Below are 25,152 nucleotides of genomic sequence, written 5' to 3'. Positions count from 1 at the left end.
CCTTGCTGTCCCATTTCTGCAGCCCTTCACCCTTCGCCCTTTTGTTTCTAGAGCCTTAGTAGTTTCTCTGTTTCTTTGTGACACCCCCCCCCCCCCACCCCGGAACTGGCCCTCAGAAGATTTCTGTGTCTTCTGAGATGCCGAAGCTTGGAGAAGCGTGGACACCTGCCCTCATCCTTGGGCAGGTCTGTTCCGTCAGAGCCCCTTCTGGCTGCCTGACGGAGCCCCTTACGCTGCTTTGGGGTATGACACAGAGTCCCCAGGCTGCGCTGGAGACCCCAGCTTCAGCTCCCTGTCTCAGCACCCCTCCTGAAGTCTGCCAAAGGGGCTGACCTTGGTCCTGGCATGACCCACCCTGACCTCTGCCCATGAATATCTTCCTGCTGCCCCCCTGTCTCTTGGCCCACCTTTGTCTTGAACACGCAATGTGTGCAAACGCTCACCCGCACAAACACAAACGCACACCCATGAAATCCCTGAGTGCCAGGACGACACCTGCACCTATGGGCATCACAGGGACCAAGTCTCAGCTTCACGCCTGTGAGCAGACACTAGTCAGGGGGCGTCTCCCGGGCCCTGAATCCATCTCGCACAGGTGTTCCCTTCCTGGGCCTCTCTCTGGAGCGAGCAGGTCCTGTGGCTGTACCGTCCCTGTACCGTCCTCGTCTGTTCTGGCTGCGCGTCCCAGGTGGGCCTTTGCCTGTCGCCCACCCTGATGAGGGTCCAGTGCTCTGCTCCCAGCTTGCCTCAACTTGGGGATCTCTGTTCTGGGTCATCATTACCAGGGATGCCTCAGTTCCATCCTGCCCATCTGGCTCACTTCTCCCTGATGTTGGTTTTCTGCTTGTGCCTCCCTCCTGGTCCCCCCTCCTTTGAACTTTCCGCCCATGTTGCCCCCCTTCCTGTTGCCCCCCTGTCCCCCCTCCCCCCGTGCAAACCCATCTAGGGTCCCCTCTCCCCTTGCTCGGGGGTTGCCCACTCTTCACTGTTCCCTGTGCCTTGTTGGCCGAGCCCTCATGACCAGCACGGCCTGTCCTCCCTCCTCGTGCCAGGACTGATCTCCATTCCAGTTGCTGCCGAAAATGCTCCCACCAGGCCGCCCAGCCCCACCCAGGGCTGAGTGTCCAGATCTCACCGCACCTCCCAACCCCTCCTCCTCCTCCTGCCTGTTTTCCCGCTGATGCCAACCTGGGCCTGCAAATGGGAGTGTTCCCAGGCCCTCACCTCCACCCTCCCCGCCCACCACCCTGGGCGAGCGGGTGAGGCCCACGCCCCAGTGTGCAGCTGACCCGCCTCTCCTGCGCCCAGCGCTCAAGCCTTGGCAGGGGCCTGGCTGGGATCAGCTCCTTCCCTCACGCATGACAGACAAGCTGTGAGAAGTGTTTGGTGCCGACTGGCAGCGGCTTTGCCCACTCTTGGATGGGGTGGGCAGTTCCTCTTGCAGGAAGTTGTCTGAAGCGACCCCACTTCCCACCTGAATGCAGTGTTTGTGCGGTTCCTGGGACAGCAAACCTCTGTCTCTCCCATCAGCTCTTAGGGGCCAGGGGTGAAGGGAGGCGGGAGTTGCGCCTCAGAGGCTGTCTGCCTTTGCAAGGGGGTGTGGGGAGAAGCGTTTCTTGGCTCTGTGGGAATTTAGTGGCACGTCTGCGGGCAGAGTGCCAGGGCTGGTAGTCGTGGTGATGGGCTGCTGGTGGCCTTTGGAGCACACATGCACCCAGGCCAGCAACAGAACCTGAGACCTCCTCGGGCTGTGGGCATGGGTGACCCATCGGGGAACCCTGGGTCGGCCACACTGGACTGGTCAGCATGATGGCCAGGACTGTGCCCTGTGTGCAGGCGACCAGATGCTAACCGGCAACTGGGAACCTGGAGGACAGAGCAAGAGCGCCCTCTCCTGGTACTGTTGGAACTCCGGGAAGAGCCATCATTGCAGGTGGGGGTGGGGGGGAGCTGCAGCTCTGGGGGCAGAAGGCAGGGCCTCTTCCCTCTGTGGGCAGTGGGGGGTCCTGCGCGGGGGTGGGGGGAGTGGGGGGGTGGGGGATGTGGAATCCAGCTCTGCCATAGGCGTCTGTTCGAGGCATGTCCTTCCATCACCCTGCTAGAGTCTGAGGCTCCACCAATGGGCCTGGGGTAATTGGTGGAACTGGGCAGGAGGTCTGCATACAGTATGTATGAAACAGTTCAGAATTTTAGGAGCCAAGGGAGTCTGGGGGGGGTGCATGCCTGGCAGTCAATCTGGGTTCCAACTCTCACCACAGGGACCCCCCCAAGCCCCACTAGCAGTGATCCCTGAGCACTGCCAGGTGTATCCCTCTCCCCCCAAAAGCCCTTAAAAATTCTAAAAAAATCGCCACAAGATCATATACGTTCTAATCTCCTCCAGTGCCAAATACAGCTTTACAGTGTAAGAACTGGAGAATGTGTAACTCTGAAGTTGGCAAGCTTAAATTCAAACAGATTGGATTAGTTGTTCTTGTGCATGTCTGGGTATTTTGTTAATGAGCCAGAAAGGGAGTGTGGAAGGAAGTATCAGGAATTGGAGAGATGGTCTGGAGGGCCACATGCCCCGCATATGGCCCCGGTCCAGCCCTGAGCACCACCAGGGGCAGCCCTGGAAGCCCCAGAGCACTACTGTACTGCAGCCGTGTCTCCTGGCCCTAGTGTTGAGCTGTTCCCCATCATCAATCCCTGGGAATAACCCCCAGCACCTCCGAGCAATGCGTGGGAAGTCCCCAAACAAACAACAAAGAGCGAACAAAGGAAAAAATAAGACCTTCGGGCTGGAGTGATAGCATAGTGGGTAGGGTGTTTGCCTTGCACGTGGCTAACCCGGGTTCGATTCTCAGCATCCTATATGGTCCACCGAGCACCGCCAGGAGTGATTCCTAAATGCAGAACCAGGAGTAACCCCTATGCATTGCCGGGTGTGACCCAAAAATAAAAAAAAAAGAAAAAAAATAAAGCCTTTCACTCATTAAATTATGATATACCTTTCTATGCACTGTAGCACTGTCCTCTCATTGTTCATTGATTTGCTTGAGCGGGCACCAGTAACGTCTCCATTGTGAGACTTGTTGTTACTGTTTTTGCCATATCGAAAACGTCACGGTAGCTTGCCAGACTCTGCCGTGCGGGCAGGATACTCTCGGTAGCTTGCCGGGCTCTCCGAGAGGGACAGAGGAATTGAACCTGGGTCGGCCGCGTGCAAGACAAACACCCTACTGGTGTGCTATCGCTCCAGCCCTAGGAAGAAATATCAAAAATGAAATAATTTTTTTGTTATTTCAGAGATGCTTTTCCTCTGTCTCTGAGGTATAGAAACAGAACTTGGAATTAATCTTCATGTGTTGGACAGTCTCTGAATATATATTTATTCACAGAGAATAAGAATATAAGAGATAGCACCATACATTTCAATACACTGACTAGTGATAAGATTCATAAGTTGGAGATTGCATGCCCTTCTCTCCTGGAAGGGAGTGTAACATGACATTCACCATAATCATGCCGCCAGATTCCGAGCCAGGCTGTTTCACTCGGGGCACCCTCATGGGGGGGGGGCGTTCCTTTCTAAAAAATTTATTTTTGTCTTTAAAAAAATTACTCATTAAATTGATTTGGTTAGGGGCTAGAGAGATAATATGCCAAGGAGGGTGCTTGCCTTGCATGTGGCTGACCTGGGTCCTCTAGGGTCCCCTGAGCACCGCCAGAAGTAATTTCTGAATTTCTGAATGCAGATCCAGGAGTCACCCCTACCCCTGAGCATTGCCAGGTGTGGCCCCAAATAATAATAAATTGATTTGATAACTACTTTACCTAATCTGTGTGCTGTTGATTACAGTGTTGTAAAAGATAAAAGTATAATAAACACTTTCCAGGGGGCTGGAGAGACAGGACAGCAGGTAAGGCATTTGCAGGCAGCAGACCTGGTTTTCAATCCCCAGCATCCCAAATGGTCACCTAAGCCTTACCAAAAGTCATCCCTGAATGCAGTGTAAAGAGTAAGTCCTGAGAGCCAGTGGGCGTGGCCCCCCAACCCCCCCCCCCCCCGAAAAAAACACTTTAAAAAATGTACAGAATTTGAGATTTTTTTTTTCTTTTTGTGTCACACTTGGCAATGCACAGGGGTTTCTCCTGGCTCTGCACTCAGGAATTACTCCTGGCGGTGCTCAGGGGACCATATGGGATGCTGGGAATCGAACCTGGGTCAGTCACGTGCAAGGCAAATGCCCTACCCACTGTGTTATCGCTCCAGCCCCAGAATTTGAGTTTTTTAAATTAAAATGTAAAGTATTAACACTGAACCGAATGTAAAACATTAAAATTAATTTCCATCTGTTCCCAAATAAATGTCTTTCCCACTATTATAGATATGCATTAGAATAACATAAATATGAATTTAATAAATTAATACAAGTGTTTAAGATACACTTCGAATAAAGTTGATTATTTAAAATTTTAATTTATTTTATGTTTGATTGTAGGCCACATGTGGCGGTGCCTGGGGCCCGGGTCATGCTGGGGATTGAACCTGGGCCTCTTGCATGCAAAGTTTGTGCTCTGGTGCCCTTTTGTTTTGTTTTTGGGCCACAGGTGGCTGTGCTGAGGGGTTACTTCTGGCTGTGCACTCAGGGATCACTCCTGGCGGGGCTCAGGAGACCCTATGTGGTCAAACCTGGCCATGTGCAAGGCAGGCGCCTTAATGCTTGGTCCCAGGTATTTCCTTCAACCTTCTCTGCTAAAATCCTGCTCCTCCCTGTACCCGGTCTAGATCTTTGTCTGGAAGCCTGGGGCAGGCGATGTGGAGAAACGGCAGAAACGTAAGTGGATGTTCGGGGCAGAGTGTCCCGCTCTGCCTGTGCCGGCCCTAGTCCGGAGGGGAGGCTGGCTGTATGGTGCCTGGGTAGGAACCAGCAACATCGTTCCATATGTCCTCAGTCCTAAGCAGGGCTCTGAGTCATCAGCCCAGACTTTGCAGGGCTCTGCATTCTTTTTTTTTTTTTTAGGTCACACCTGGTGCTGCTCAAGGCTGATTCCTAGCTCTGTGCCTAGGGACTACTCCTGGCGGGCCTCGGGGGACCTTGGTGCTGAACCTGGGTTGGCCTTGTACAAGGCGAGTGCTTTACTCACTGTGCTATCTCTCTGGCCCACCAGCGCTCTGCTTTCTTAGTTTTAGAAGCTCTATGCCCACAGCCAGTTACTTCCTGTTCTCCTGACTCTTAGGCCTGGCAACTGTTTGCCAGTGTTCTGGTGCTATGAATTTGCCTTTTCTAGGCCTTCGTGTAAATGGAATCCTAGGGCCAGAGATACAGTTCAGGGGTGAAGGCACTTGCTTTGCACATGGTAGACCCCAGCAACACAAATGATCCTGGAACCCTACCAGGAGCGAGTAAGCCCTGAGCATGGCTGGGTTGGTTCAATACCCCATCTCCCCTGCGAAAAAGGAACCCTCTAATCCTGTAACATGTTTTTCTTGGCCAGTGTGTTAGGGTTCACCTATGTTGAGTTAAGTACCAGGACTTTATTTCTTTTATAGCTGGGTATTGCAAGAGTTGGAGAGGTCACACTTGTTTGTCTATTCATCGTTGGATTGTTTCCACTATTTGGCTGTTAAGAACATCTTGCCCAAGTTTGGAATCTGTCATATGTTTTCTGTTCTGTTCTTTTGTGGCTATGCCTAGGAGTGGAATTTCTGAGTTGCCCTGTGCTCTCTCTCTCTCTCTCTCTCTCTTTTACTCTCTCTCTCACTCTCTGTGTCTCTCTTCCTCTGGGGATTGAACATGAGATCTCACTCATACAAGGTATATGTTTTAACCACTGGCCCACATCCCTGGCCCTCACCCATGTTCTTTTGTTTGTTTTTGGGTCACGCCTAGTAGTGCTCAGGTCTCTTACTCTTGGCTTAGCCCAGGGATCACTCCTGGTGGGCTCTGGGATCATACAGGGTACCCAGGATTGAACCCCGGGTCGGCTGTGTGCAGGCAAACACCCTACCTGCTGTACTATCTCTCCAGCCCCTACAACTTGTCTTTCTCCCCGATCCAAATACATTAGACATTGTTCCATATCGATTCGCCTTCTTTTAAACAGCTCTCTGTAGACCATTGTGTGACTCTACAATGGGGCGTGTAATCAGGCCCCTACTTGTGAATGCTTGGATTGTTTTCAAGTTTCTGCCATTATAAAACAATGCTGCTGCATTGAATGTTTTATGTGTATATACATATATATCTATATATCTTAATATAGCTTAATGTCTTGAGGGAGTTTTTCTGGAGGACAATTCCCCACCCCACCTCCACCTCTCCATGGAAATGTTGGTGAATAAATGCTGAGTGATTTCTTCAATAAACGGGGAACCCAGGGCTCACCCATGTGACTCTCTAGCCCCGCGCCACACCCCCTGCCCAGTCATGAGCATTGTAGTGGGGACTATCACCTTTCTCTCTGTGAGCATCTTGTCTATGCCAACATCAGCAGTGCACTTGCTGACTGCCTGTGCTGCCTGCCCAGCTCCGAGTGTCACTGGTTTTTGTCATCTTTACTGGTCTCAGCTGCAAGCCCTCTGTTTCCTTCCTGCCCCAGGCACTCGGGGTGCCCAGCTCATAGTCTTTATCTGCTACCCTGACCAATGTCTAGTTTTGCTTATCACCTTGCCAACTCAGAAACCTGCAAATTGGAAACAGACCTATCAAAAATTTAGTTCTTTGGAACTATTTTTTTTTTTGGTGTGTGGGGGGGAGGGTTTGGGCCAAACCTGGCAGTGTTCAGGGATTATTCCTGGCTCTTCATTTAGGGATCACTCTTGTCTGGGCTTGAGGGACCCTATGGGGTCCTGGGAATTAAATCTGGCTCAGCTGCATGCAGGGCAACCACCCAACTTGCTGCACTATTGTGCCAGTCATTAAAATAATTATTTAAAAGGCCCACAGGAAAGGCTCTAGACAGTATCTGGGGTCCCTTCTGTCAGTGCCCCCTTTCCTGGCAGGCATCGGACTCAGTGTCCCCCGTCCCCCCCCCCACACACACCTAGAGGGGGATTCTGGCCTAGGTATTGAACTCAGGCCTTTGCACATGCTGGATTCAGCAATGCTCAGGGGTTACTCCTGGTTCTGCACTCAGGAGTTACTCCTGGCGGTGCTTGGGGGACCTTATGGGATGCAGGGATTGAAACCAGGTCCGCCGCGTGCAAGGCAAACGCCCTACCCGCTGTGCTATCGCTCTGGCCCCTGAGCTTCAGTCTTGGACATGGCCTGAACTGAGTTTTCTAAGCTGGTCCCTCCCACTGTGTGAGGTGATTGGTTCTAACCCACTAGGGGAAGAAGCAGGAGGCCCATTCGACTGTCCAGGGCCCGAGTCGGGGGATGTAACGCAGTGGAGAAGAGAGAGCAGATTTGGGTGGGGTCTCTTGGCAGATGGCAATGGTCCTTGTTGAGGGCAAGTGTGCTGGGGGAGGCAGTCCAGGGCAGTGTTTCAGGGGCTTCGTGAAGCTACAGAAGCCATGGGGGCTATTGGGAGATGAGTCTGGGGTTCCCAGGACACCCAGAGCTCACTGCTATGAGCCTCCACGAAGGGCACCAACCAGCCTGTACAGGGTGTTCATTTAGTTATGGGGCCACGCCTGGGCTCCAGGGCTGTTCCCAGCTCTGTGCTCAGAGGTGGCTCCTGGCAGTGCTCAAGGGACAGGTGGTGTTGGGGATCGAACCCTGCACGTGAAGCATCGCACTTCCATCAAGCTCTCCCCGACCCTATACATGGTATTCGAAACCTTGGGACTGGGAGAGAGAACGCAGCAGGTAAGGCGCTCCGACCCAGGTTTCCCTCCCAGTACCCCAAGGGCCCCCCTGAACTTCCACCAGGAGTGATCCCTGAGTGTAGAGTCAGGAGTCAGCCCTAGCACTGCCAGGTGTGGCCCCCAAACCAAAAGTGAAATAAAGTTAAAAAAGAAAATCTTGGCACTTAGGGAGAACGAAGGCAGAGGAGAAGGGTCCTGCTGCCGAGCATGGAGGTCTTTGGGGAGTGAGGGAGCAAAGATGGAAGAATGGGGGAGGAAGCCCATGTCAGAGTGCTGAAGAAGAGAAGGCAAGGGAATGGCGGGCGTAGGGAGGCCGTGCCCCGGGTGAGACGCCGGCTGCCAGCCCGGCAGTGCCAAGGGTGAGTGTGGTCTGCCCTCTGCTCCCTGGAGGCTTTGCTGCCAATGGGACTGGTCCACGGGGTTGGGTCTGGGTGGGATGTAAGATGCGGGGGTGGGGGCTGTTTCAGAGACAGGCGCTCTCAACTGGATTGAGATGGGTGTTGCAGGAGCAGCCTGGGCATAAGGAGGGGAGGATGCCCCGGAGGGCTGGACACAGTGGGCTCTACTGGTCATGCCAGAAGGGGTTTAGGGGTGGGAGGAGACGGGGGAGCGAGCATCTGGTGTGCTGTGGCTTCTGAGGGCTTCTCACCCCTAACTCGGATCTTGTGATGGGGTGCGGCAGGGGTGAGACCAAGTGGGGGTCTGAGTCCGAGGACCGGGGGTGAAGGGCAGAGCCTTGGCAGGCGTTTCCTCCTGGAATGAGAGTGACCTGGAGCTGCGGGGCCCAGGTGGCTAGTGTGCAGGCCAGGCAGTGGGGAGTCTGGGTTCGATTCCTGGCACTGCATGGTCCCTCTGAGCAATGCCAGGAGTAAACCCTGAGCACTGCGGAATGTCACCCCAAAATAGAAAAAAAAAAGAGAAGGAAGGGAAGCAGAGGGAGAGGGGCGGAGGGGATATCCGCGGCTTCTGTTTTGCTGGGGGTCCCTCTGTGCCCCGGGGGCAGTGGAGGGTCCAGCAATGGCTGCAGATGCCCCTCCTGGGTCCATTGTTGGCCGCCTAGAGGTGAGCAGGCGGGAGCCGCCGTGGGAAAGGAAGTGAGAGTGGAGCTGCAGGGCGGAAAAGGCGTGGGCAGTGGCACTTGGGACCAGCCCTGGGGGTCGCCCTGGTTCCCACAGAGGAGGGGGATCACCCCGCCCTGACCGTCTCTGCCAGGACCTGCCTTTCTGTCTGTCCGTCAGCTGAGAGCTCAGTGTTTCCCCCACTGTCCTGGTCACCCCCACTGCCCTGTTACCCTCACTGCCCCAGGTCACCCCCTACTGCCCTGTGTCACCTCTGCCCACCCCCACCCACTCCTGCCCGTGGGGGACTCTGTTGAATTTCCGAATTTCCCAGTGTGTGGCGCTTCAGGCCCACTTCCTGCAGAGGGGTTTATAGTTCTGAGTGACGTGTAGGCGGGAGGGCAGATGGGCAGGGGGTAGCAAGGTGCATTCGGAGATGTGCAGGTGTCAGCAGACTGTGGCTTTCTGGGGAAGTGGCGCCAAAGATGGTTTCCTTAGTACTTTTGTGCCAGGAGAGAGACGGCTCAGAGGGGTGTAGGAAACCCTCAGATCTTGGCCCCTTTAGGTGTTAGTCTTGTGACCTCGAGCAAGTCAGCAGATATTATTATTATTATTGATTGCTTGATCACTTGACATCCTGTTACTTATCGATGTGCTCCAGCGGGCACCAGTAATGTCTCCATTCGTCCCTGTCAGGACCTTTCTCCTCTGCCTTCGTTCTCCCTAAGTGCCACGATTTTCTTTTTTAACTTTATTTCATTTTTGGTTTGGGGGGCCACACCTGGCAGTGCTAGGGCTGACTCCTGACTCTGCAGTTGGGCATCACTCCTGGTGGAGGTTCAGGGGGCACCATGGGGTACTGGGAGGGAAACCTGGGTCGACTGCAGGCAAAGCAAGTTCTTTCCCAGTCCCAAGGGTGAATAATAATAATTATTTAAAAATTATTTATTTTTTTTGCTTTTTGGGTCATAACCGGTGATGCACAGGGGTTACTCCTGGCTTATGCACTCAGGAATTACTTCTGGAGTGCTCAGGGGATTACTATATGGGATGCTGGGAATGGAACCCTGGTTGGCCGCGTGCAAGGCAAACGCCCTCTCCACTGTGCTATCGCTCCAGCCCCAGATATTTTTATTTTGAGGTGTGTGTGTGCCATGATCGGACCCAGGGCTGCATCTGAGGGAGGCGGGTGGGAGGAGGCTCGCAGCTGCTGGGGCTGCAATCCTGCTGGCCGCCGAGGGGCGGGGCACAGTGTAGCTCTGTAGGTGCTAACAGGCCACAGAAGAGGCTGATGCTCATCTCTGCCAAGGGGGAAGGATTGTTCTTTAGGTGGGACGAGGATTCATTGTATCTTTGTACATTGTACATTCAAGTGTGGGTTTTAGGACTCTGGAGTTCTAGAATCTTGAGGCTGAATGGAGAAAAGATAAGGCGTTGCCCCAGCTGGGAAAATTCCGGACCCCTCTGGTCTCCAAGGTCTTCGTAGACTGGAGAAAGCCCTTCGGCCTGGCAAAGCCACTCAGGAGGCAACTTCTGCATGATTTAAAATTCTGACAATGACTCGACAGCTGGATATGTTCTTCGTTGCTTAATTGGTTTTCTGCAGCGAATTCTCCTGGGTTCACTCCATATCCTGGCCCAGAGGAGTCAGCTCTAATATCTCCCCTCGCTGGCGATAAGATGGTCCCTGGTGAATGGAGATGAGAGAGCACAGATTTTCAGGGAGAGAGGCCGGGGCTAAGGATCTTAGAGGCAGAGCTGGAGGAGTGTCAGGCGCCCGCAAGGTCGCCCAAGGGCTGCTGGGATCCGGCAGCTGACAGCGTCAGCACCGGGCTGGAACAGAGGTTGGTTGGGCCATACCAGGCAGTGCTCAGGACCTTGTTTCTTTTTCCTTTTGGCTTTTCGGGTCACAACTGGCAGTGCTCAAGGGTTACTGCTGCCCTGCACTCGAATTACTCCTGGTGGTGCTTGGGAGACCACATGGAGTGTCGGGGGTCAAATCCAGGTCGAATGTGTGCAAGGCAAATGCCCTACTTGCTGTTCAGGCCCCAGGGCTTATTTCTGGCGCTATGGAATGTGGCACTGGGGGTGGAACCTGTTCCTGCCATGTGCAAAGCAAGAGATCTACCCACTGTACTATCTATCTCTCAGGCCCCAGTTCCATTCTTTTACTTTTTTTGGTGTGTGTGTGGGGGGGGGGTGGTCACACCCAGTGATGCTTAGGTTTTACTCGTGGCTCTGCACACAGGAATTATTCCTGGTGGTACTTGAAACTGTAGGGGATTCTGGGGATTTAACCCGGGTCAGCCGTGTGCAAGGCAACTTCCCTACCTGCTATACACTGCTCCTGCTTTCCATCATTTTCACTGATGGTTTCTGGTGAGGTTCTCTTGTGTCTAGAAGTCAAAACTCAAGTGATTCCCTCTTAAGGAAGATTTATTTTATCTTTTGGTTTTTGAACCCCACCCAGTGATGTTCGGGGCTTACTTCTGGCCCTATGCTCAGGGAAAACTCTTGGCAGAGCTCCGGGGACCATATGGGGTGCCAGGGATGGAACCTAGGTTGGCCACCTGCAATGCCCTAAGTGCCTTACCTGCTTTTTTTTATCACTCTGACCCCAGGACTTCTCCTATTTATCAGGCAACATTAACTGGCTCTCTCCCATACTCTTCAATTAGTAAGGATGTGTTTTGGTTGCAAGTAAGAGAGAAAAATCAATTCAAATGCACTTACCCATTAAAGAAAATCGATCATCTCAGAAGACAGAGAATTTCAGAAGTTAGTCACAAACATGGTTTGATTGGGACTGTTTCCTCTGTGTTTCCAAGGCTTCGTCCTCCCCTGATGAGTTGACTTTGTTCTTGGACTGGCTTCTACCAGGGAAGCAAGAGAACGTTTACCTGCAGTAGAGACTCCTTCATCCTTGCTCCTTTATGGGGAGAAAGAGAATTCACCTCCCTGAGCTGCAGAGGAAGGCTCAGACTCACTGTGGCTGAACTGAGCAGAAATGCACATGGGAATCCACGCACCGTTGACTGAGGTTGGCATCACCTCCTCTTCCTGCGTCAGTGAACGTACAAAAGGTGAAATGCCACCTGGGTACCATGATGCAGACACGGTAGACTCGATCTCACCTAAAGATGTGATTGCTACAAAGAACCAGTGGGGTGATCCCCCAGGGGAGCTTGGAGGCAGGATCAGACTGTGGTTCTTGTTGCATTTGGTCTTCTGTACTAAATCATGTCTGTTTGTTTGTATCCAGCTCGTTCTTCTGAATTGCCTTTTCTGATCCATGGATTCAGTGAAACCCCAATCAGATCTTCAGCCTAAGCTGTGTCATGATGATTTTCTCCCTTGATTATTTTTGAGAAATTTTTATAGATTTACTTTGTTTCATTTAAATTTAGGATACATTTTAAGTTCATCTTATGTGTGTTATGAGATCATGCATTAGGTGTTTTTTTTTTTTGAAAATGGATAACTAATTGTTCTAGCATCGTAGTTGAAAAGATCTTCTACTGAATTCTTTGCACGTTTGTTGGAAATCAGTAGTCTACATACAGCAGGACCTGTTCTGAAGTCTTAATTCTGTTCCATTATCTATTTGTCTATTTTTATGCCCATTTTACACTGCCTTAATCCTTTGGGGGTGAATTTAATTTTTTTTTTTTCTGGCTGTGCTCAGGGTTTACTTCTGGCTCTGCACTCAGGGATCACTCCTAGGAGGGCCTGGAGGACCATTTGGGGAGGGATTGAACCTGGTTGGTCATGTGCAAGCTAAGTGCCCAACTGCCTAGTGTACAGGCCAGGCAGTGGGAGTCTGGGTACTGCCTTTATTTATTTATTTAAAAAACTTGACAATAAGTCTTGAAATCAGGTAATATAAATCTTCAAAGTTTCTTTTTCTGAACTCTTTAGGCTCTTCTAGGTTGGCACTCTGTATTTCCATATCAACTTTGGAAGCTGTTCATAAATATCTATAAAAAGCCGTCTGAAGCTTTGATTGGAATTGCTTTAAGCAATTTGGGAGGCAAATGGGAGGCAGGGAGATAGCTCAGTAGTAGAGCACACGCCCTGTACATAGAAGAAATGGGTTCCCAGCATGACAAAATAAAATAAGATAAAATTATGGTGCTTGGGATGTGGTCCAGTTTTCCAGTCTTACAGGCATAAGGTCCTGGGTTTGATTCCTAGCTCCGCAAAAAACAAAAACACAAAAACAAAAATAACCCCCCCCCCAATAAAGAAACAAAAAATTAAACATCAGTTTGGGGAGAACTGGCATTAAAAAATTATTTTTCAGTTTCCCCTTTTCCTCACCCTTCGTGATGGTGATGTCTTAGGGTCACAAATTTGGCTGAGGCATGCAGGAAACTGCCTTTGTTTGGCTTTGTTTGGCTTATTTGACTTGTGGCTTTGTTTGGCTGGTTTGGCTTGTGGCCTGGGGGTTATGCCAAAAGTGAAGGGGGGGGAGGTTGCTGGGGATCAAATCCTCACCCATGAAATTCACCACTGAACCACATTCCTGCCCCCTGCAATCAACATGATTTCTTTCTGTGTTTGATCTTTCATTGCTAATAATAAACATAATTGAGCTTCTGTGTTGGTTGTGTACCCTGCAACCTAGTTGAATTTCATTTAAATTATTTCTTTGTTTTTGGTTTGGGGCCACACCTGGTGGTGCTGAGAGGCTACTCCTGACTATGTGCTTGGGGACCTGTGTGGTGTGGGGGTGGCACATTATCCTCCAGTAGCTCAAGCAGGTGACCTCTCTCTGGCCCCTTAGTTGAACTCACTGGTCAGTTCTGATAGCTTTTGGGGAGAATTTCATCAGATTTTTATCCACAGATGATTATGTCATCTGTGAATAAAGACAGTTTTACTTCTTTCAATCTAATTTTATTTTATTTTTTGCTTTTTGGTCACGCCCGGTGATGCTCAGGGGTTACTCCTGGCTCTGCACTCAGGAATTACTCCTGGCGGTGCTCAGGGGACCATATGGGATGCTGGGAATCAAACCCAGGTTAGCCACGTGCAAGGCGGCCTACCCGCTGTGCTATCACTCCAGCCCCTCATTCTAATTTTAATGCCTAATTTTCCTTCTCTTATCTTATTGCACTGCGTAGACCCCCCCCATGATGTTGAGTAGGTGATGAGAATGGAACTCCTTGTTTTTGCTGGCCAACCTTTGGGGGAGACTGCATTTAATATTTTGCCATTAAATCTGATGTTAGTCGTAAGTTTTTCTTTTCTTTTTTTCTTTCTTTCTTTGTTTTTTTTTGGGGGGGGGGGCCCACACTTGGCGATCGGTGCCCAGGGTTTATTCAAGAATTACTCCATGAGTGAGTGCAGAGCCAGGAGTAACCCTTGAGCTCCCAAACCAAAAATAAATACATAAATTTAAATGTATTTATACATATATGTTAGGTTTTCAGATGCACAAGAATTTTTCTGAGGTACATTTTGACTCTAGAGCTCTGACTTAATGCTATTGTAGCCAGAGGGTCTGTGGTTTGAATCTCTTTGGCAATACCTGGTGATGTTCAGGGTCTGCCAACTCGGTGCTTGGCTGCTTCTCCTGTCAGTGCTTGGGGGACCGTTTGATGCTGGGGATCAAACTGAGGCCTCCCAGAGTTGCTCAGCACATAGAACTATCTTTATGACCCTTACTTAAATTCTTTTGAATTATTTACAAAATCTTTGAAGGCCCTGACATTCATCTGTCTTGGTGAATATTCCCTGTACCCTTAAAAAATAATGTGCCAATGGAACACTATTCAGTTATAAGAGATAAGAAATGCTGTCATTTGCAAGAACATGGATACACCCAAAGGTATTATGTTAAGTGGGACAAGTCACGAATAGAAAGAAAAATGTTGTATGATTTCACACTCTCATATGTGGAAGATAAGGAAATAGTATGAAGATGAAGTTTGAACAAAATAAAATAAGACAAAAACAAATGCTTAAATTATAAGAATAGTGTTCAAGAGAAAAAGGAGAGGAGGAAGGGTAGGTGACTCGGATGAACAGGGGCCAATTTTAGGGTGAAGAATGAAAACCAGAATTTAGGTGGGGAGATAATACAGTGGGCAGGGCCCTTGCCTTAGATAATACAGTGGGTGGGATCCTTGCTTTAGGGGTGAGATAATACAGCGGGCAGGGCACTTGCTTTGCCTATAGCCATCTTGTGTTTGATCCCTGGCACCCTATCTGGTCCCCAGAGCCCCACCAGCAATGATCTGAGCACAGAGTTAGGAGTAAGCCCTGAGCATCGCCAGGTGTGTCCCCCAAACAGAACAAAACAAAAATGTAGAGTAGGGCTGGGGTGATAGTACAGTGGGTAGGGCGTTTGCCTTGCCCGCGGCTGACCTGGGTTCAATCCCCGGCATCCCATATGATCCCCTGAGCATGGTTAGGAGTAATTCCTGAGTGCAGATCCAGGAGTAATCCCTGGGCATTGCTGGGTGTGGCCCCAAAAGCCAAAACAATTACCCCCTCCTTATATAGAGTACATAAACACAGACTTATAAAGGGATCTATCTGAAGCCTGTTCATGTTATAAATCAATGTGACTTCAATAAAAGTTTTTAATTCAAAAGGAAATCATAGGCAATCATTTGTATTCTCTTGGGCGGTGGCTTCTATAAATATTAATCAGGTATATTTGGTAGATTGTGTTACTTATGACATCCACATCCTTACTGACTTTTCTGGTTGCTCTGTTCTTTATTCCCTTCTCCCCTTGCCCACTTACTTTTGTAGTAATGAGTATTTCAAACAGCTTCATATTGTTTCCTTTCTTTCCTTATTTTCAGTTACCAGTGTTTGTTGTTGTTGATTTGGGGGCCACACACTGTGGTGCTCAGGGCTCTCTCCTGGCTTTGTGCTCAGAGCTCACTTCCTGGCAGGCTTCTGGGCACCTTGGGTGTTGGCAACTACCCTTCTTCTTAACACCCCTCCCAAATCCTAAAGCAATACAAAAGGACTAAAACAAACAAAATCCAACAAAACTTTTCTTTGTTTCCCCTTTGGCAGACACCAGGAGAGTGTTTCCAGGACTGAAGAGCCTGGTACCAAACTGGTACCCGATTCTCCGTGTGGTTGGCATGCCTGGAAAGCTGCACTCCAGGGCTAGGTCCCGGCTCCCAAGTTCTAGGATTCAGTTAAAGTTTAACTGCATCCAAGCAGAGTGCTCACAGCCTAGCGCAGCAGATGCAGATTTGCTCTTGCCTTTATTCAAGAAATCTTCATGGAGTTGCTGCTGTGTGCCTGACATGGTCCCTGATGCCAGGAAACACCAGGACACACTTGTGGTGCCAGGGAGTGGTGGAGATGCCTGCAGAGGAAGCAGAGTTTGGGCTTTGGGTCGAGGGGGTCAGGCTTCATGAAGGAGGTGAGATGGATGTGGATGCACAGCCATGAATGCATTTTCCAGGAACCACAGCAGGGCCGTGGCACCTCTCCTGCTTTTATTGTTATTATTATTATTTACTTTTTGGATCACACCCAGTGATGCTCAGGGGTTACTCCTGGCTCATGCACTCAAGAATTACTCCTGGCGGTGCTCAGGGGACCATATGGGATGCTGGGGATTGAACCTGGGTTGGTTGTGTGCAAGGCAGACGCCCTACTTGCTATACTATCTCTCTGGCCCCACTTCTGCTTAAAAAATTCTCCTCGGTGGTGCCCAGGTGTGCTGTGAGGGAAGAGGGAGTATGAAGATGGTGTGCACACGGCTGGCCTCCTGACTGGGAACCCAGGATATAGAGTTTATTTATTTATTTATGCTTTTTTTGGGTCACACCTGGCTATGCACGGGGTTTACTCCTGGCTTTATACTCAGGAATTATTCCTGGCGGTGCTCAGGGGACCATATGTGATGCTGGGAATCGAACCCGGGTCGGCCGCATGCAAGGCAAACGTCCTACTCGTTTGTGCTATTGCTCTGGCCCCATATATAGAGTTTAAAGGTCAGAGCTGGGAGTGGGCTCAGTCTTCTGAAGCCCGGCTACTTCTTCAGCTGCCTTCAGCGGATGGGCAGGCCGGTCCCAGGCCTCTTAGAGTTGTGAATGATCCCATGGACCGTCGTCACCTCATTTCCAGGAACTGGAAACATCTGGATCCTGCTGAGAAAACAGTGTGTGAGCCCTGGGGACTGTGCCCCCACACACAGCAGGGACAGCAGCCAGGAGGGACGTGCACCCGGAAATCCAAGTTCAGCAGACTCCATGCAAATGCCCCTGCCGGTCTTCCGTGGGTACGTTCCTGAGTCTCCCTTCCTCCTTTCTGGCCCTTCTCTCCCGCTTCTGCTCCCCGCCACCTGCTCTGCCTTCCCCCCCCCCTTTTTTTTTTTGCTTTTTGGGTCACACCTGGTAATGCACAGGGGGTTACTCCTGGCTCTGCACTCAGGAATCACTCCTGGTGGGGCTCAGGGGACCATATGGGATGCTGGGAATTGAACCCAGGTTGGCCGCATGCAAGGCAAACGCCCTACCCACTGTGCTATCGCTCCAACCCCCTGCTCTGCCTTCCATGCTTGCCCTTTCTCTCTCAGCCTCTCAGCCCTCTGCCTTGTCTCCTGCGTTGCCTCTCCTCGCTTTCTTTCCCATCTGTGGTCTGTCCTGGGGCTGGCCCTGCCTCTCTGCAGGCAGGGGGCACCCGCTCGCCTCTGAGGCACCCGAAGAGGGCAGACCTGGGGCCACTCTCCTCTTGTCCAGCTCCCTCGACAAGGGTCTCCTTGGAGGGGTGTGAGTGTGGGACGTGAAGACAGAACGCGCTGGCTCGCTCGGCTTGCTCGGCCCGCTCGCAGCCTGTCTCAGGGCAGAAGCATTTCGAGGCAGATAATCATCAGGGTTGCTGCAGGAAATGAGAGACAGTGGGCGGGGGCGCAGCTTCCATCACCCTCCTCGTCCGTTAGGTGTCACGAAAGACCTGCCTGGAGAGAACACGGGTTCAGAGATGCTTTGCCAGCTCTCGCTACTCAAGTGGGCTGCATAGGCCTTCCTGACCCTGAGTTCAGCCCTACGCCAGCAGGCTCTCCGCCCCTCTTGTCCTGGGGAAACCGGGCCCTGGGAGCTGGGGAGCAAGGCCCCTTCTAAGGAGCTGCCTTCTGACCTCTGGCTGGTTGGATTGCAGTAGACCATGCCTTTATTTTTCCTTGAATCTCCCACTCGGCCCCCATGCTGGTCCTCATCAAGATGTACAGGGCCTAGTCTTATCAAGTTGATAATCCGACTGCCTCATGTCAGGGGATGTCTCAGGTCTGAGCACGTAGCCATTTCTCTGAAGGGAAGTCTGGGCCTTCTGAGAAGAGAACAAAGACCAGGAGCTCCGCTTTCTTGCCTATGAAAGGGTGATGATGAGGTGTCTGGAGGTGCAGCAGCTGCTTTGTGATCATGAGACAGAGCAGGAATTTAGAAAGATTCTAGGGGGATAGGTACCACCCTATTAATGGCCTTGAAACAGTTCTTCCTTTGGGTTCTCAGTGTGTGAGAAGCTACATTAGTTTCTCTTTTATTTTTAAAGGTAAGAGGAATTTATTTATTTTTTTAATTAAAAATGTGAGGAGCCACACCCATGCGAAGCATGCCTTAGCCATGAAGAGATGCCTTAACATCTCTTGAGTTGTGCTTTCTTTCTTTTTTCTATTTCTTCTTTCTTTCTTTCTTTCTTTCTTTCTTTCTTTCTTCCTTCCTTCCTTCCTTTCTCTTTCTCTCTTCCTTTTTTTCTTTCTTTTTGGGTCATACCTGGGTCTGCCGCGTGCAAGGCAAAACCCCTAACTGCTGTTGCTATCCACTATTGCTCTTGCCCTGAGCTGTGTTTTCTTTACTGGCAACTGAAAACATTTTTTTTTTTTGTAGGAGTACTGCTATTTATTCAGCCACTGATTAGCTGATTGCATTGGGCATGAACTCCACCTTAACTTTTTAATTTATTTTTTAAAAACATCTTCCCCTCCCCCCCAATACCTGGCGATACTCAGGGGACCATGTGAGATGCCGGGGATTGAACCCAGGTCTGCGGCCTGCAAGACAGGTGCCTTACCCCAATGTACTATTGCTCCAGCCCCAACTGAAAGCATCTTAACAGATATAGATGACAGGCCCAAGATGGCCAATGGCTATTTATTTTCCTCCTTCCTTCCCTCCAGTTGTTGCTGTGGTGACCAGGAGGCTGGTACTTGGTCACAGTGGGTGGGAGGCCGCACGCTTTGTCGTGAGGCGATGCTGGAGGTCACACACAGTGGAGCCCCAAGAATCTCATTCAGTGCCTGTGGGGTGCTCCAGGAATGAGCATCCATCACAGAGCAGGCCCCAGGACCCCACCTTGTCTGATCCAGGGAGTGCGAGTTCCCCGCACAGGGCTGGGAATGCACCTGGAATCAGGAGGGTTTGGTATTGGAACACCAGCTCTGTGGTTCTGAGCTGTGACCAGCCAGGGGCCAGTCACACCCTCTCAGACCCACACGGGCAGCACACAGATACTTGGTGACCACCGGTCCCTTCTCCCTGCACCTCCTCCTCTTCCAGCTATTTTTTATATGTTGGTTTTTCAGTCACTCCTGGCGGTGCTCAGGGGATCATCTAGGATGCCAGGGGTTGAACCCGAGTTGGCCATGTGCAAGGCAAGCGCCCGACCCGCTGTACTATCCCACTGGCCCTCTTCCAGCTATTTTTAAAGGGCCGAGAAGTGCCAGGCAGAGCGAACTGTTTACCGGCATCTCAGCGCCGGGGGAACCTTGCCCAGAGACTCCGAGGCCTCTATCCACAGTTGCTCCCAGTACAGATCACATCTCCAGTGCCAGCAAAGGGCTGAGGGGGAGGCAATACACCCAGTGCTCCGTTCTCCATGGAGATGGGGGTGTGGATGATGGAGAACGGCAGATCAGCCCCTGCCTGCTTTGAGTCACAGCCTTCCACTGCCTCCCCCACCAGCCGCTCCTGTGCAGCTGACAAGACGCGACACCGTGCTCGTCTCTCCTCTGCTCTGCCCCTGGCAGCACGTGGCGAAGTGGCTGCAAGGTCAGCGTGACGAGAGGGACAAGGCCGTTGGCTGCTCTGCAGCCTAGGTGGGCCCAGGCTGGAGAGACAGGGTGGTGGGTGAGGTGCTTGCCTTGCACGTAGTTGACCCCATTCTTTTGAGTCCTGGCACTCCCGAGAGTCCCCTCAGCACAGTCAGGAGTGACCCTTGAGCACAGAGCCAGGAGTAAGCCTGACACACCTTGGGCTGTGACTCCAAAACCAAGATAAATGAAGAAATAAAAAAGAATATAACCAGGGCCGGACACTCAAAAGGGTCAAAGGTGAAGTCTATGCTGAGTTTGTGTGAGGCTGTGGATTTGATCCTGGACACCACAGCACATTCACTCATTCATTCATTCATTCATTCACTCGGTTACTTTACAGGTCAAAAGTATAAACATCATGGGGGTGGAGTGATAGCACAGCGGGTAGGGCGTTTGCCTTGCAAGCGGCTGACCTAAGTTCGATTCCCAACATCCCATATGGTCCCCTGAGCACTGCCAGGGATAATTCCTGAATGCAGAGCCAGGAGTGACCCCTGTGCATCACCGAGTGTGACCCAAAAAGAAAAAAAAAAGCATAAACATCAACACTATTGGAAACCATATTACCCCAATGAAAAGATTAATTTGAAAAAGAAAGAAAAAAGGTCAGAAAGACAGTAGAGGGGTTCAGGTGCCTGTCCCGAAAATGGCCAGCCTGTTGCTTCGGTCCCTGGCACAGAACAAGGTCCCTGGAAGTGACCCCTGCAGCCTGGGCACTGTGCTGTGACCTTGACCTGGAGGTGCTGGCTGCTGCTCCCAGGCTGGTCTGACTTTGGCTTCTCCAGCTCTTTTTATTGATTGATTTAAAAAAAAAATTGTATTTGGGCCACACCCGGCAATGCTCCGGGGTTACTCCTGGCAGTGCTCAGGGGACTGTATGGGGTGCTGGGTGCTGGCTCTCAGAGACCACCTCCAGCGTCCTTCCACCTGGCAACCAGGATGTAACTGCCCACCTGGGTGTTTCAGACCCTTCCATGAGCCACAGTGCCACACAAACGTGTCCCCTGCCCCCTCAGAATCATGCCAGGGATGCCAGTGGCTTGTGTTCATCTTGTGGCGAGCATTCTGCTTTCCTTGGTTTGGGGTCACACCTGGCAATGCCCAAGGGTAGCTTGTGGCTCTGCACTCCAGTATCACTCCTGGCAGTTCTTGGGGGACCTTATGGGATGCCAGGGATCGAGCCCGGGTCAGCCACACGCAGGGCAAACATCCTACCTGCTGTACTATCTAGCCCCATTGGCTTCCATTTTAATTTATTTTCTTTAACTTTTGCATCATGCCTAGTGGTGCTCAGGGCTCACTCTTGGTGGGACTCGGAGGACCCTGTGTGGTGCTGGGGATTGAACCCGGGTCAGCCACATGCAAGGCAAGACCTTAAATCCTGGACTATCTCTCTGGCCATGTTTGAATTTGTGAGCCTGTGACTCACTGATGTTCCTTCAAGTCCGTGGACATCTTAACTCTGAGAGGGCTGTGAGGTAAGAGGGAAGGAAGGCAGAGCCTGGGTCCCTGCTCACAGGGCCCCGAGGGCAAAGCACTCTCTAGAGACCAGGCACTCCTGGCTGCTGGCTTGAATCTGGCAGTTCACCCATGTAGAAAATTCCTGTCTTGGTACCACATGAGTCCATTTCTGACAGCGCCAGGCCCCGGCTCTGGCGGTCTCGTGGCGCCAGCCTGCCTGACCTTTCTCTCCGTCCCAGGCCTGAAGGTGTGGGACTGGGCGCAGTGCACGGCTGGAGTGTCTGGGCTGGGAAGGTGTCTGGTGGTGTTCTAGCTTTTCTCGGGGAGGCAGAATTGGCCCCTAGGTTACAGTGAAGCCCACGGAGCTCTGAGTAGCTGCAGGACACCGGGCCTGCCCCTGGTGAGGCTCAGGGCTGACTCCTGGCCCTGTGCTCACAGGTTACTCCTGGTGGGCTCAGTGGACCAGTAGGGGTCCCAGGCATGGAATGTGTGTTGGGCAGCATAGAAGTGCTGTGGATTCGGCCCCATAGGACTTCATTCTTTCCAGTCTCTCCGCTCACACGTCTAGAATGTTTAGAAGTTTCTCTCACAGAGGTGGAAAGAAGTCATTAGGAAGTCACTCCTCATTTTTTTTTGCCCTCTGGGGTCACATCTGCCAGTTCCTGGGGCCACCAGGAGGCGGGACCCTAGGTCTGCAGAGGAAAAGGGTATTGTGTGAGGAGCAGGGCTCAGAGGCCCCTCCAGGGAACCCAAGGGCTGCCCAGCCAGAGTTTGTCACAAGCTCTGCTCTGGGAAGGCAGTTTCGGAAGTGGAGGGGGAAAGTTTTCCAACGTAGGAAGCTAACTCCCTCCGTAGAAGAATGGCTGATTAGGGACATGTGTTTTTCTCTGCTCTGAGCCACCTCCTCCTGTTCCCCCACGATGGATACATGAGTCTCTCAGGCCCAAGACGGGCTGAGAGGAGGGTGCTGGGCCTGGTGGGCCTGCAACAAGGCCCCGACCCCTCTATGTCTTATAGTAGAGGGACAGGAGCTATTTTGTGACATGACCTGGCACTCAGCGGCAGCAGCTGAGAAATTGTTGCTGATTAAAATTTGGATCTGGAGGGGCTGGAGTGATAAAACAGTGGGGAGGGCGTTTGCCTTTGGCTGACCCGGGTTCGATTCCCAGCATCCCATATGGTTTCCCCAGCACTGTCAGGAGTAATTCCTGAGCTCAGAGCCGGGAGTAAGCCCTTAGCATTGCAGAATGTGGCCCCAAAACAAAAGACAAAAAAAAAAAAAGACTCTAGGGACTGGAGGAATAGCACAGTGGGTAGGGCGTTTGCCTTGCACGCGACTGACCCGGGTTCCATTCCCAGCTTCCCACGGGGTTCCCTGAGCACCACAAGGGGTAATTCCTGAGTGCATGAGCCAGGAGTAACTCCTGTACATATAGCCCGGTGTGACCCAAAAAGCAAAAAAAAAAAAAAGATTCTAGGTCTATTGGGGTGATGGTGAGAACCCGTACCCCCACACCCTCCTTCTCCCCAGGCAGTGAGAGGCATCCTGGAAATGCAGAGTGAAAGCGCTCACCTTCACTTGGCCTTCCAGAATCAGCTGAGCTCAGGCGAGAGAAGATCCTGAGGCAGGAAAGGGCTGGGAGGAAGGACTTTGGCATGAAGCGGCCCCCACACAGAGCTCACAATGGAGCTTCCTCCACTTCTATTTAAAGGGTTTGGGGCCACACCTGGCGGTGCTCAGTGCTCACTGCTCCTGGTTCTGTGCTCAGGGCTCACTCCTGGCTGGGCTGGGGATTGATTCCAGGTTGGCCACATGCAAGGCGAGGGCCTCCCCTGAGCTGTCTCTCCACTGCTTTGTGATCTTCCCTTTTGCTAGAAAAACTTGCCAAGGCAACAACACTGAAGAACTGACTGACACAACTGATTCTGGGTGGAGGGAGTTGAAAGGGAGGGGCATGGGGGTCTTTGGGGGAGGGAGGTGGGTCCACTGGTGATGGGTGTGGAATTATGCACATAGGAAACCATCACTAACAACTTATAACCGAAGAACCTCAATAACAACAACAACAAAAAATGTTAGAAACAAGCTTGCCAGAGGCCAGAGGCGTGGGGTGGAATGGGGAGTCCCTGCCAGCTAGCTTGTGTCACTCCTGCTATGTTAACTCTGGTGGCATCCAGCTGCTCCCGTGGGTCAAGTGTGTTGCTTTTGGGGCTGGGGCAATAGCACAGAGGGTAGAGTGTTTGCCTTGCACGCGGCTGACCCGAGTTCAATCCCTGACATCCCATATGGTCCCTCAAGCACCGCCAGGAGTAATTCCTGAGTGCGGAGCAGGAGTAACCCCTGAGCATAGCTGGATGTGACCCAAAAATTAAAAAAGAAAAAAACCCAAAAGAATGTTGCTCCCAATTTGGGGGATTTCCATGTGGTTCCTCTCCTGCCCAACCTGGCAAATCCTCAGCTTCCCTGGGCCTCTGTGAGGCATCCTCAGGCCTGAGAGAGAAAATGGGGTTGGGGTGGGGAGGGAAGGGTGTGTGGGTTTTCTCCCGAGGAGGGAACCAGCCAGCATTGTCCACTCAAACCCACAGGTGGCCTGAGGGCACCTGTGGAGGGTGGGGGTATGGCCAGAGAGAGCCGTTTATTTTGGCCACTTACCCGGGAAGGGGGGTAAGGAGCTGGGCTGTGCTTCTCAGGGCCCTGCTGGTGTGGTGAGGGGAGAGAGGCCTCTTCCACCAGCCCAGGGAAATGGAACAGAGGGCCCCAGCCTGGAGAGGAAAGGCGGGCGGGGAGTGTCTAAAGGCGAGTGGAAAGACTGGAGTGATAAAAAGGGAGCAAAGAGCTTGTATTGGATTATGCACATGGGAATAGATCTCTGGCACCATGTGACGGAGTTGGATGAGATCTTTGGCACCACACGGGATTCTCTGAGCATTGAGTACCACAGTGTGACAACCCCCCCCCCAAAAAAAAACACACTTGCCCCATAAATAAATATGTAAAAAACCCCAGAAGGGCCGGAGAGACAGGAGAGCAGAGAGGTGCTTGCCTTGCATGAGACCAACCCGGTCTGGTCCTTGGCACCACATAAGATTCGCCCAGCCCCATCAGGCCGGATTCCTGAATGCAGGACCAGGAGTCAGCCCTGAGAACTGTTGGGTGTGGTCCCCAGACAGATAATACAATAAAACAAAACAATAAAATAAAAGCAACTGAGAGGTGTTGGCACACAACACAGAAACCCTGAGTGGGGTTGCAGTGATTATTTTTTTGGGGGATGCATACTCTGTGATGCCTGGGTGCCAACCTCTCAGTGATCTGGGGAGCCCGGGGCTTTGCGGGTGGAACCAGAGGTCTGACATGCGGGGCTCAGACCATGGAACCTCCTCCCGCCCAGCCCTGGGTGGCCCCTGAGCTCAGGACAGGGTGGCTGTCTCTTCCCTGGCTTGTGAGATGGGGGTGGTGCTGAGCATCTCTGCCGGCGCCTTCCATCCCTCTCGGATCCCTCACAGGCAGACAGCTGAGCCATTTCTTCTTTTTCCGAGCTTTCCGACAGGCGCTACTTTTGCAGAGAGTTCACAGGGGCGGGTGTTGTTGGCGTTGGGTGCAGCCCCCCCTCACCCTGGCTGGTGGGGAAGTTCCAGGGGCCGCTGAGCGGAGCAGCGCGCGCCTCTACCAGCAGAGGGCGCCCCAGCCCTCCCAAACCCGCCCCAGGTTGTGCGTCCCAGGTGGGGGAGCCCGAGGGAGTCCGTGGGCTGCGGCCCCGTGGCCTGGT

This window comes from Sorex fumeus, unplaced genomic scaffold (assembly GCF_029834395.1).
Source record: "Sorex fumeus unplaced genomic scaffold, SorFum_2.1 ptg000047l, whole genome shotgun sequence".
NCBI lineage: Eukaryota > Metazoa > Chordata > Mammalia > Eulipotyphla > Soricidae > Sorex > Sorex fumeus.
The sequence above is the reverse complement of the archived record's forward strand: the minus strand, read 5'-3'. Positions refer to the sequence as shown.